The sequence below is a fragment of the Ascaphus truei genome, chromosome 6 (assembly GCF_040206685.1).
Source record: "Ascaphus truei isolate aAscTru1 chromosome 6, aAscTru1.hap1, whole genome shotgun sequence".
Taxonomy (NCBI): Eukaryota; Metazoa; Chordata; class Amphibia; order Anura; family Ascaphidae; genus Ascaphus; species Ascaphus truei.
In genome coordinates, this window is record NC_134488.1 from 55,089,755 (window position 1) to 55,100,299 (window position 10,545).

At 46.5% G+C, this 10,545-nt stretch overlaps 1 long non-coding RNA gene across 1 annotated transcript; it reads left to right on the forward strand.

Annotated features, from left to right (window-relative positions):
• Positions 1–780: 780 nt before the first annotated feature.
• Positions 781–8,827, forward strand: LOC142496471 (uncharacterized). Its single transcript, XR_012801998.1, has 3 exons — positions 781–1,805; positions 2,589–2,790; positions 8,413–8,827. It is a non-coding gene; the product is annotated as an uncharacterized LOC142496471 (long non-coding RNA).
• Positions 8,828–10,545: the final 1,718 nt, after the last annotated feature.

Below are 10,545 nucleotides of genomic sequence, written 5' to 3' on the forward strand. Positions count from 1 at the left end.
CGACGACGACAATGCATTTGTTTTGACACGACGGCGTTGTCGCCATCACTATAAGCGCAGCCTAATGCGGCGGTCGGAGCTTCTCTTGCCTCTTGAACGGCTATGGGAGGGGGGGGGGGGGGAGGAGAGAGGATAGGACTTTTAAGACCGATACTGCCTGCTGTGCGATTTACTAAGCAGTGATAACAGTGCTTTATCGGCCGTAAAAGGCATTTTTTCAGCAAAAAAATATCGTCTGATCAGGCAAAAAATGGAAATGTGCAGTTTTTTTGCCAGTCAGCGCGGTTCACTAAGCAGTGATAAGTGAATCATACTTTAAAAGCACGCCAGATTTTTGCACCAGCTAAAGGCTGGAGCAAACGAAATGGAGCCATGAAGAAAATCATTGTTTACGGTTTTTTTTTTTCAACACAAAATTAATACAACAGGCCGGCAGGTGTCCCTGGGTGTTGACGTGAATAACTGTGTGGCCCCCTGCTCTTGGCATGAGTAATGTGTGGCCCCCGGGTTCCCCGGGTGTTGGTGTGAATAACCGTGTGGCTTTCGGGGTTCATGGAGCTGATTCACATTAATTGAATCGAAGGATAAAACGTTATTGAATACAAATTAATAACAATTGAATGACATCCATCTTTATAACTTTATAGTCTAACTGCAAATGTTAGGAGGGGTTTAATTTAAAGGGCAATACTGCCATGATCAGAAAACAACCACCCTGACACTAATCAAACCTTCTGCCACACCTCTCTAGGAAAACCAAGTAGTACTTGTGATTTAACACCTTTATGATTCAACATGTTACATACAAATGTAATGATTGTGTGATTTTTAACAACAATTCTTCATATTGTGTCGAATCATCGTTTTGACTATGGATTCATGAATGGTGTTTATTTTCTGATTACATCATTTTATATTATGTGTGTAACACTTCTCATTCAAACTATAATGACTGCTTGGATTAATACAATCCAAATGTTCTACATAGTATACAACACGTGCTATTGTTTGCACTAATGTTGGTTATTACGCTGCCTATATAAAGGCTATAAGCAAACACTTACCTTCGAGGGTGAAATGGATGTCATTGTGAATTGTGGTTTGATGGAGTACTTTGTGAGGAGTGGGAGGGAGATTATATTAGAATTAAGGATGAGGAGAGAGAGGGAGTTACAATTCCCCGTGAGGCGTGAATTGGCACCCCGATATTTCCCAGCAAGATGCTCCCTAGAGGGGTTAAGTGAGGCCGACATCATCAGGCACTATCGATTTGAGCTCAGCGGCTATCTTTGAACTCTATGAGGAGTTAAGAGAAGATTTAGAGCCATCAACAGACAGGAGTCATGCAGTGCCAGGCCTTGTTAAATTGCTGTGCTCATCACATTTTCTTACTTCAGCGTCTTTTCAGACAACTGTGGGCATAGTAGGTGGGGTTTTGCAGCCAACATTTTCGCGGGTCCTTAGCCAGTTTCTATGTGCACTGACTAGATGCGCTAGGAATTCTATACATTTTCTAGTGAGCAGACAGAGTGGCAGGCACTGAAGACTGCATTTTATAATGTAGCAGGGCTACACAATGTGATGTTGTGCTGACATGTTGCGCTGACCCCGCTATGTGAAGGCGAGAGGCGTTTCCGTAAACATTACCACTTGCTTAATCTGCAGGTCGTATGTGACGCGCACATGAAAATTCTGAGTGTGGTAGCCCTATTCCCAGGTGCCTGCCACGATTCACATATCCTGCAGAACTCATCAGTCTTCCGTGCATTTGAAGCGGAGGGAATTCGAGGACGGTTGTCTATTGGGTCAGTCAATGTTATACAAACTGCACTTACATCTAAATTTCATGTAGAGGTTAATGTTTCATTATGTTTTGCTAATATATAATGTAACCACAAATTATTTGTTACATTTGCAATTTATGTTACATTGAAAATATATAATCCATGTTATGCAGCTTTAAATAGTCTTCAATTATTAATCACACAACAACAGGGAATTAGTGGCCAATACACACAGTCATTGCTTCCACATTGCAGGATTAATACTATAGGCATCAGAGGTGTTATTTTATATATTTAATGTTCAACGGATGTCGTGATTACAGTATGTCTAAGCTAATTATTCAAGAATATTGTATTGTAATGGCATATGTGTGGTATATTCTTCACTCTGTTTCATGTACTAGGACAGGGGGGCGCAAACTTTTTTCCCTGCGCCCCCCTACCGGCGGTCCCCACTCCCGCGCCCCCCCTAACCCCCACTCACCTGCGCTCCGGCATCATGACGTCACGTTGCCATAGCAACATGACGTCACATGACCTCGACGCCACGTTGCCATGGCGACGCAGGAAGGAAGCTGCCGGAGCCTAGGTAAGTGAAGGTTTACAGAGGCCCTGCAGCTCCCCCGGCACTTAATTTAAGTGCCTTCGGGAAACGCGCGGGGCCTCTGTAAACCCCGCGCCCCCCCGCCGGCAGTCTCGCGCCCCCCAGTTTGCGCACCGCTGTACTAGGACATGGCAAGAGGCAATATTTGGAATATATGTTACATATTAGTTTAACATTCATGTGTTTTAACTCTTTTATAGGCGACTCAGGATATAGAAGCCGGCCATGGCTTCTGACCCCACTGGGTAATACTCAAACCCCTTCACAGGAACGATATAGTTCGGCCCACATATCCACCCGTTCGGTGATTGAGAGGACATTTGTACTGTTGAAAAGTTGCTTCAGATGTCTTGATAGATCTCGTGGGCCCCACAGTATTCGCCACAGAAGGTTGCTGACATAGTGAGTTGTTGTTGCATTCTGCACAACATTGCACTACATCACAATTGGACTAGGCGGCCTATTTATCTTGTATCTATGCCTAATACAGACTTTTTTTGTTTACATTGATCGGAGTACAGTCTTCCTTTACCGGACGTGAGAATGGTAATGTTGTTTTATATATATATATATATATATATATATATATATATATATATATATATATATATATATATACAGTGTTCGACAATCCTATACATTTACTCGCCCGGGGCGGGTGGATTTAACCCCCAGGCGAGTAAACATTGGCCCAAGCAGCACACGTGTTTTTTTTTTAAATTTCCCCCGTTTGCGCTGAAATTTCCCTGCTCGCGCTTAAAAAAAAAAAAAAAAAAAAACTCCCTACCTGACAGCTGTTTGGCGCGCGCTCCCAGGCTTTGTGGGCGCGCGGCCAGGCTCTATATGAGCCCGCCCCCAACGAGCAGCCATTCTTTCTGCCCGGACATCAAGAGTAAGTACTCGCCATGCTGCGGCCCCTCTGCTCCTTCCCTGCGATCCCCCTGGTCCCTACATGGTTCCCTACTCCCCACCGCGGCAGCTCTCCTGTCCCCTCCTCCTGTCCCCGTCCCCTGCTCCTGTCCCCTTCCCCTCCTCCTGTCCCCTCCTCCATTCCCCTGCTCCTGTCCCCTGCTCCTGTCCCCTTCCCCTCCTCCTGTCCCCTGCTCCTGTCCCCTTCCCCTCCTCCTGTCCCCTGCTCCTGTCCCCTTCCCCCTCGATCCACCGATCGCTGCCCGGGGCGGGAGGTCCCCACTGCTGGCAGCCCGGTTGGCGTGCGGGGGGGGGGGGTGGGGGGGCTCGGCCCTACCCTGCCGCCTCCCCGCCAGCTAGCTTCATGCCGGCGCGGGTTGGGGGGAAGAAGCAGTCTGCAAAGCTGCTTGGCCGCGCACTGTGAAGACATGCCGGCGAGGAGAGCAGGGTAGTGGCGGCCACTGCGGGGCTGACTGTCCCCTGGGGGATACCTCGCCACGTGCCTCCCACCCACCCTGCCTCCCCAAAGCTTCCAATATACCTGCGTGAGGTATGGGGGGGGTGTCGGCCTGCCCCCCCCCCCCACGAGCGGGAGATGGGCGCGGGTGGGTGGGGGAGGAGCGTGGTGGTGGTGCTGGTCGCGGCCCCCCCGTGTGTGTGTGTGAGCAAGTGTATGGGAGCAAGTGTATGGGAGCAAGTGTATGTGTATGGGAGCAAGTGTGTATGTGTATGGGAGCAAGTGTATGTGTGTATGTGTATGGGAGCATGTGTATATGTGTATGGGAGCAAGTGTATGTGTGTATGTGTATGGGAGCATGTGTATGTGTGTATGTTATGGGAGCAAGTGTATGTGTATGGGAGCATGTGTATGTGTGTATGTGTATGGGAGCAAGTGTATGTGTGTATGTGTATGGGAGCATGTGTATGTGTGTATGTGTATGGGAGCAAGTGTATGTGTGTATGTGTGTATGTGTATGGGAGCAAGTGTATGTGTATGGGAGCATGTGTATGTGTGTATGTGTATGGGAGCAAGTGTATGTGTGTATGTGTATGGGAGCAAGTGTATGTGTGTATGTGTATGGGAGCAAGTGTATGTGTGTATGTGTATGGGAGCAAGTGTATGTGTGTATGTGTATGGGAGCAAGTGTATGTGTGTATGTGTATGGGAGCATGTGTATGGGAGCAAGTGTATGTGTGTATGGGAGCATGTGTATGTGTGTGACACCAGAGGTACCCCCCCAATCAGTCACCCCCCCAATCAGTCACCACCCCCCCCAATCAGTCACCACCCCCCCAGTCAGTCACCCCCCCAGTCGGTCACCCCCCCGTCAGTCACCCCCCCCAGTCAGTCAGTCACCCTCTCTCTGTGTATCACCCACTCTCTGTGTGTGTCACCCACCGTTTCTCCCCTCTGTGTCTCTCCCCCCACACTCTCTCTTTCCCCCACACCCTCTCTCTCCCCCACACCCTCTCTCTCCCCCACACCCTCTCTCTCCCCCCCACACCCTCTCCCCCCCACACCCTCTCTCTCCCCCCCACACCCTCTCTCTCTGTCAGGGTTCTGCTCGCCACAAACCAGGACCGGACCGCGAGGCTGAGGTGGGGTTGTAAAAGCACCGACCTGAGACCGCGCAGGCTGATCCGGATTGCGCAGTTCGTTGTCGTACATCGCAGGATCAGGATTGGAGAAGACAGCGTCGTCGTTGTAGAAGCCAGGGTCAGGACAGGAGACATCAGGATAAACATTTTTCAGGCAAGAGTTCGGCAACAGGTAGTCAGGAGAGCCCCGCTTCAGCTTAGGAGCGCGGGGTTGGCCTCTGCGCGAGCGACGACCATGGCCCATGGTACTGGTCACAGGAGATGGTAGGCAGACCAGAGTAGCACACCGCTTTGCTGCACGGGTGCACCAGTGCTACAGCGCAAGAGTCCTGAGCGGCTGGGGAATCCTCTGTAACAGCGCAGGAACCAGGACACAGCCTCTCTAGATTAGGGAAAGAGTAGGCCCCAGGAACCAGGAAGCTGAAGATCCACAGGGAAACCTCCGCTACAGTGCAGGAATCAGGAGACAGAAGGGCACGGGGAATACCTTTGCCTCAGTGCAGGAAAGCAGGAAGCTGAAGACATAGGGGATACCTTTGCTTCAGCGCAGGAGAACAAGCGGGAGCTTGAAGGAAGCTGAAGGACGCAGGGCGGAACCTCCGTATCAGCATAGGAGAACAAGCGGCTTGAAGGGAGCTGAAGGACGCAGGGCGGAACCTGGTATCAGCATAGGAGAACAAGCGGCTTGAAGGAAGCTGAAGGACGCAGGGCGGAACCTGATATCAGCATAGGAGAACAAGCGAGGGCTTGTGGCAAAACAGTAGACATCCAGTTAGGACTATGCTCGGCAGGGAGCATTATGGGAAGACAGTACTTAAAGGCCAGCGGGCCAATCCCTGGAGGGGTGTGTGAAGGTACTGCTCCAATGAATGAATGCAAGTCTAGGTTGCAGTGATAGGCTGCACAGCTGCAGTAGATACCAGAGGGAGTGTGTATTGCTTTGGTGAGTGAATCCAGGCTGCAGCAAACATCAGGAGAGATGCTCCAGGACTGCACTTGTCTGCAAGGTAAGGCAACCAGTAAACCGCGGAGCGGATTCCTTACACTCTCTCCCCCCACTCTCTCTCTCTCCCCCCACTCTCTCTCTCCCCCCACTCTCTCCCCCCACTCTCTCTCTCTGCCCCCACTCTCTCTCTCTCTCTCCCCACTCTCTCTCTCTTCTCTCTCTCTCTCCCCACTCTCTCTTTCTCCCCCCCACACTCTCTCTCTCTCCCCCCTACACTCTCTCTCTCTCCCCCCCACACTCTCTCTCTCTCCCCCCCCCACACTCTCTCTCTCCCCCCCACTCTCTCTCTCCCTCTCTCTCTCTAACCCCCCCACACTCTGGATCTCTTATTTACCCTATATATCTTACTTGCCCTATACTACACCGAAATAACCTATACTGCTGTCTTCCAGATCTGACTCAAGCTTCACACGGAAGATATCGGAATCCCCCCTAACCCAGAAGACAGGTAGGGAACACATCCCCTCCAATGTATAACATTGCGGGAATGAGGTACCTGGATATTGAGGGACTGCGGATCAGGTAAGATCCCAGGCGGGATTACTGCTTTAGATATTGTGAAGCGGGGACGTCCAGACACTGGTTAAGGGGTTCAGGAAACTAGTCATTCACATCTGGCTTTTATTTCTAGATCTGAAATTTACGCACACACACACACGTAACAAGGACTAATTGTAGTATAATGTAATACAATAAATACATTTATGTCAAAAATGAATGTTGTTCTGACTAGGAATTTATTAAATGTATTTTATTTATATATTTTATTTTAAAGCGGGGTTGGGGGCGGGACTAGGGTTGGGGGTGGGACTAGGGGCGGGGTTGGGGGCGGGACTAGGTGGCGAGTAGATTTTTTGGTTGGGCGAGTAGATTTTTGGGTGATTTGTCGAACAATATATATATATATATATATATATATATATATATATATATGTATATGTATGCATGTATATGTATGGATGGATGTGACAAAAAGAAAGACCCGCTATGGAGCACTCAGGTATACCATATAAGAAATAACTATTTATTAATTGACACAAAGAGAAATAGATCACAGTACACAAATATTTAAAAATTAGGCTAGGACCCCTGACACGAATACTACCCAAAAGAAACACTGTTGCATGATATAGGGATGAACTAATTGTGTAAACCCTAATGCCTAGTATAGACAAAAATGTATGAATCACTTTGATATGCAAAAAACTCTTTGACAGACTATTTCAGATTCCAAATTAATGAGACATGCATCTGGTGGAATAAGTCCGTAAGGACATGGAGTGATAAGCCAGTATATATAAAATACTTCCTCATCAAGCATAGATTTCGCCTCTTAAAGGCTGATATATTTATCCAAACCCACAGCAATTTGAGTCTGTGGGAAGTTGGTTGCTGAGCCCTGAGGATCACTCTATACAAAGAATATAATACCCCGCATGTGACATGAAAAATATGTGCTCTCAAAAAGAGTGCAAAGTTAAATAGCCTGTATATTGCATTCATAAGTATCAAAAGCGTTCAAAGTCCAGAAAGATAATCACAACAATGTTAGGTAGCATTGTTACGTGACTGCATAATCCAGGGGTCCTGCCTAGCACCCCCACTCCTATGCGTTTCGTTAGAGGACTTAGACTTGGAGTGGTGAGGAAGCTAGGACAGAACACTGTTTAAAAAGGGTTGATTTTCGCGCCAAATGAGGAGGTAAGCAGCTGTGTGTAATCTTTACTGTGAGTAGTAGTCCGTGCTTCCGAGTGTCAAGGTGGAACGCATGGTGTCAACAACTAGTTCCTGTATGACGTCACCATGCGTAATGCGCATGCGCATCGAAGCCGCAACACAGGAGTTCGTGCGGCACGATGCAGAGGCATATACTCCCCATGTACAGGCTTAACGCATATTGCGCATGCGCAGCGTTGGCATAAGGGACATGCGCAGAGCAGCCAAGACAGATGAGAGACTTCTATGAGTACCAAGACAGCCTGCATAACGCCATATTGCATAGTGCGCATGCGCAAAGCAGCGCAATGCGTAAATCACTCATCCACTATACTAATTCGTCAGGATCCATCAAGAAGCGTTCTTACGCATAGTTGGAGACACTGTTATGGTCACCGTACAATGTATATATAATACACTTACATATCTGCATTAAGCATAATACATTAAACTCATGCATGCGCAAGGGGGACTCTACAATCGTATTTAGGCAGGTTGATGCTGTCTCAAAAAATATATATATACAAAGCCTCACATCTATCAGCCAAATTGACCACAAAAAATGTGTTATCATAAGAGAATGACCGAACCCCAAATTAGCTCATTAGGGGAGGTTTGCTCACACAAATGAATGGAAATAAGTGTGAAAGGAGGGTAGATGATATAAAGCAATAAGCTTCGTCCAGATAAATGTCCAGGAGCATAATAGCTACTTTAAGTCCATTGTGATGTGTCATATCATGTCTAGATCTTTGAGAAGGATGCTGGTCATAGTGTAGATCTTTAACCCATAGGTCTCAGGTTGATGGTCCGTTGAAGGCGCAAACTACTCCACACTCTCGTCAACCCGGCCACGAGCCGAGCACCCAAGAAACGACTCCGCATCCCCGCCACCACTCCATGCAAGTGATATACTCGAACTATTGAAAACACAACAGAAACATGCAATAAATATTCTTATCGATGCGAGAAAGTTATTTATACAAAAATATGCAGTGCATCAATTATGGTAATAAAGTCCAAGTAACATTGCCTAAGAATAGTGACGTCAGAAGTTCTATTAAAACATGGCAAAGCCTATGTAATCTTTCAAGCCTTTTGGGATCATAGATTCTAATTGCGTAATCCATCTAGTCTCCCTTCGTAGAAGGGCCCTCTCAAGGTCTCCACCTCGTATGCCCAGCGTGACTTTTTCAATTGCGAAGGCCCTCAGGAGTGTACTATCTGCATTATGCTTAATTAGAAAATGTCTAGCAATGGTTGTGATTTTTTTTTTTAAATTATCAAGATCTCTTTGTGCATTTTTGACATTTCTAACATGTTACAAAATCCGGAACCTGACCTCCGTATTCCAACATAGGGTAGGTCGCAAGGGCATAATATGCAGTAAATAACCCCTTTAGATTTACAATTGAGTGTGTTCTTAATATTGTAATCATGGGTCTTCGTGCTATTAGAAATAGTAACCGTGTTCTCCATAAATTTACACGCTGAGCAATTTGAGCACCTCGTGAAGCCCCTTCTCGGGGTAGTTGATAAAAATGTTGTTAAAGCTGTAAAAATGTTACAGCAAAAATTCAGTTATCAAATGAGTTTATTTCAGGTGCACACAGCGGAGACAGCTTCAAAACAAAAAGCTCTCTCTCAGATAACACGGTATGCCATATATTTATACCCTAAAAACTAAAGCTCCACCCCTTTATGGGGGTCTTGCACGTCAATAAATATGACATCATTTGTAATACATAACAATACTAAAACTGATGTAAGTTTGCAATATGCAAAATGTTTTTTGAGAATTATTGGCATGATTTTAGTCCAGAAACACGTAGGGAGGCACAGGGGTGCCCAATCATCTGATAATGCTTGAGGGTATAGGACAGTGGAAGAGGGTGCCTGCCAAATGTAGTCATAGTCTCGTATGGCATTGCGGCCAATTTATTTTCCAGAGTTAGAACACTGTACTTGGCAGCTTCTTTCTTCAAGGGACTGCTGTAAAGCTGTAAATTGGATCTGCAAACAATGGCATCATGTCTGCAGAAGGGGTAGCACATTTGTGGATCATGCCTTTGACAAACGTGACACACACATAGATGACATCGAGTATCACCAGCAGACACATTACCGCATTCAAAAATTTTGCTCCCAGTGATCCTACCAATCCACCTAGCCCCAAAGGGTCCCAGTCTGTGTCACTTTCCTTCCTAAGTCTTTCTTGAATTTCTTCTATGTTGTCTAACTCATGCTGTACCTTGCCACTCTGATCTTGGATGAAAACACAACATTGTTCTTTCCATAAACTACTTTTCAGCCCTGAAATATTTGGTGTTTTTCTCTTGTTTCTGGTTGTTGGAGGCACTTGACCCATAAATGATTGGTGTTGCTAGTGTGTAAAATGGATACAAAAAATGCTAAAAACCTTATTTTAGGCAAGTGACCTTTCTGCTGCTAGCTAAAGAAAATTGCATCTATCTCTACCATCATATATTTTGAGAATTAGCACAACATTCTATTACTGAGAATTGAGGGGGTTTGGTATCTATGGAAGTGAATGCATGATCATCACTCCTGCACGCATCATATATATCATTCACTCAGAAAAACAGAACAAAAAATGTCTGCGATGGTCAAAAATGGCTGACTTATGATCCTTTCCTTATGGCTGACACACGCCCCTGGGTCACCCCCTCCTCTCGGTGGGGGTGCAACACACTTCTGGATCAAATTTTTGCTGCACATGACACATACATAAAGAGTGATGAGTACTGCCAAAACACATTCAAGTGCATTCACAAGCCTCACTTCCAGGGAACCAATGAACTTTGTGATGTTTGTGGGTGAGATAGTGCTTAGTGTAGTGCTACCTTGACCATGGTGATAGATATCTGCGATGTATAAGGAACACAGGCAGATGAGTATTGCTGACA